The sequence below is a fragment of the Lygodium microphyllum genome, chromosome 9 (genome assembly GCF_053477565.2).
Source record: "Lygodium microphyllum isolate KBCC chromosome 9, Lygodium_microphyllum_v1.1.10, whole genome shotgun sequence".
Lineage (NCBI taxonomy): Eukaryota > Viridiplantae > Streptophyta > Polypodiopsida > Schizaeales > Lygodiaceae > Lygodium > Lygodium microphyllum.
Window position 1 is genome coordinate 66,790,122 of NC_141143.1, and position 3,144 is coordinate 66,793,265.

Below are 3,144 nucleotides of genomic sequence, written 5' to 3' on the forward strand. Positions count from 1 at the left end.
TTCTCCCTCAGTTGGCGCCACTCATCCGCGTCTAGCCACTCGGGTTTTGCAGCCCCACTCTCACAAGGAACTTTCAATCGATCCCCATAGGAAAAAAAGAGAATTCCCCATGGAATTCCCTAGTTGAAAATACATATAAGTGGGGAAAGTAAAAACTAGGGAAAATGGGACATTTTCTAGTGAGAATAAGTAGGGAATCACATAAGACCTTTTCTATGTAAGAAATATTTCCTACATAGAAAATTCCTACAGGAAATATTTCATACATAGGAAAATACAAAATTTTCTATGTAGAGAATAATTCCTATATAAGAAATATTCCATATATAGGAAAAAAATTCTAGATGTGATTCCCTAGGTACTCTCACTACGAAATCTCTCATTTTTCCTATTTTTTACATTCCCTACTTATATGTACTTTCAACTAGGGAATTCCATGGGAATTCTCTTTTTTTCTTATCAATTTATTTACTTTGCCCTTACTCTTAGACATGCTAATATCAAACAAGAAATTACACAATAAATTTTTAACTAGAAATTTATATAGAGAATGTCATCATTTCTAAGTAAGGATTAATAACATACATCTAATGATCAAAATAGATTAAACAAATTAAGACATCAACATCTACTTCTAGCAACCAAAAGAAAAATGAAAATACTTTTAAAGGAGCATAAAACTAAAAACTAATTAAGCAACATGTGTGTCTTGAATGTTTTATCCCTTAAATCTCCAATATGTTCCAAAGTAATAAATGTTTGAGTAATCCCTCAAATCTCCAATATGTTAAAAAGCAATAAATTCTTAACTCAAAGTAGAAGTTATGCTAAAACTTCCACATCATCTAGACTAAGCACATTGCTATTTTTGTTTAATACAACTTTGCCATTTCCTAGTAGCCAATAAACAATCTCCTTAATCATATCATCACTTGTTGGCTTCTTTGTATCCTTAATCAAGACTTGAAAGCTAGCTTCAATCTTTTTGAGATTCATGTATGTACTCTTTAAAGAAAAGTACATATCATGAATTGTAGGCACACCAAGATACTTCAAAAGTATGGTTTCCATGTTCTCTTTTGTCATATTAACCTACATTGAATAACAAAAAGAGAATAAGTAACTTATTATACTATGTATAGATAATTAAATGACACGAATTATAATATGAAAAGCTATAAATTTAACTACATGACTATTTTATATATATATATATATATATATATATATATATATATATATATATATATATATAAACTATAAAGCTACCCTTTAAGCATCATTTGAAATGTTAATCTCAAAGCTACAAATTCAACTACATGACTACAATTATATATATCTAATTAAAATATAAATTAACAATAAAGTTACCCTTTGAGTATCATTTGAAATGTTAATCTCAATGCCTTGGTTTGGGAGATCTTTAAATTCCTAATTCAAATAAAATAAAAATATTAGATTATGCTTTTCATGTATGACATAAACAAAAATATAAACATTTACATCTAGCACCTTTGGTTCTTTTTCATTGATACTGGTACCTCGTTTCATGCTCCTTTGTTGCAAAATATACTTCATCTTTTCACTTGGCTAGTCAACACGTAAAATAAATAGTTATATAATAAATCATATCTTTAGTTATTCACTAAACTATGACGTTATTGTTCTCTCACAAACATATATCAAATATCTTCCTCTTTCTTTGACTTTTTCGAGATGTTTCATTAATGTCATCATCTGGATTAGCCTACATTCAAAACTAAAATTAGTAATCACATTAAAAACATTTATATAGAAAAAAAAGTTACATACCTTATCATTGCTTGAACTATGGATACTTTGTTCCAGAGTTTCTTGACGTTTAGTTGAGTACATTATTTTGTCTAAACCATGTGACAATAACTTTAAAAAGCTGGCACAATTTTCCATTTCAAGTGTCTCATCTTCATTTTCAACATCCTACATTTTAAGCATGTAAAGGATAAGATAATGTTAAGAACATGAATCATATGGTTAATCTTAAATTTAATATAAAGCAAAGAACCTCATCGGATGTATAACATTGAAATTCTTCAAAGCTCTTTTCTTCCTCCACAAACATATTCATCTATGGGAAATGAAAGTTAATGTATAAGTATCTGTATAAGAGACATTCTCAAAGAAAGTTATTAGATATGAGCTCAAAAGCATTACCTGCAAGGATAAATCTGTTTGCTTGTATTGTTGTCCTTCAAAGGAGCTACTTTCTTCAAGAGGCTACATCAACAAAATAAGATCATGTGTATACATCAGATGTCTCCAAAATATATGGAATCAAGTACAAAAATGATAACCAGATAAGATTATAAGATACCTTTTTCAAACCTTGTTCATTTGCAATATCATCCATGCTAAGAATGTATACATCAAGTTGATTAGAATCAATAGTAGCAACATATGGTTCACTCTGCCATCAATAGACACCCCTAAATGAGTATGGGAGAAAAAGAGCCAACCCTACACTTATGATATCAAACTTATAAATCATATCATCTTACCATTGATGATGTTATGTCATTTGATACATTTTGAAGCTTATCTATATCATCCACTCCAAGAGATGTGGATAATTCTCTCTATATGTCATAAGATTAATAGTTCAATAACTAAGAATCTACACCTCAAATATTAGGAAAGCCAATTAAAAAAAGTAACAATCAACTTACCTTCTTTAAAAAATCTTTTTTCTTCAAATACTTTCTTTCATCTTGCTTTGTACCCTTCCACCAGTCATATATGTCATTCTCTCTCCATATGTACTCACATCCAGTAAACTTCAATGGTAAAATCTCATGGTGATTCTCTGATATAATTTTCATGATATACTTTATATCCGCATTTTTATAATGTAGATCATCTGGATTTAAGGATTCAAACCACCTACGTAATCGATGATAATTTTTTAGCATGACAGTGTGTTGACTTTTAAAGTATTCAGCCAAGAGCTTTTTTCCATAAAGTCTACCCTCTTCTCTAAATTTCAACATGGGTGGCCGATAGATATCATCATATGATGGTATACGTATCACTCCTATTGATACTCAAGTGATCAAATATCATTAGTTAGTATAACCATTTCAAAAAATGACTCATTATCAACATAAG

The 3,144-nt window shown here is 29.3% G+C and overlaps 2 long non-coding RNA genes across 2 annotated transcripts; both read right to left on the reverse strand.

Annotated features, from left to right (window-relative positions):
* Positions 1-1,669: 1,669 nt before the first annotated feature.
* LOC148031123 (uncharacterized) lies at positions 1,670-2,273 on the reverse strand. Its single transcript, XR_015691951.1, has 4 exons — positions 2,194-2,273; positions 2,045-2,107; positions 1,813-1,959; positions 1,670-1,747 (listed from the first exon to the last, which is right to left on the reverse strand). It is a non-coding gene; the product is annotated as an uncharacterized LOC148031123 (long non-coding RNA).
* Positions 2,274-2,369: 96 nt separating this feature from the next.
* LOC148031124 (uncharacterized) lies at positions 2,370-2,825 on the reverse strand. Its single transcript, XR_015691978.1, has 3 exons — positions 2,706-2,825; positions 2,538-2,615; positions 2,370-2,446 (listed from the first exon to the last, which is right to left on the reverse strand). It is a non-coding gene; the product is annotated as an uncharacterized LOC148031124 (long non-coding RNA).
* Between the last annotated feature and the right edge of the window lie 319 nt (positions 2,826-3,144).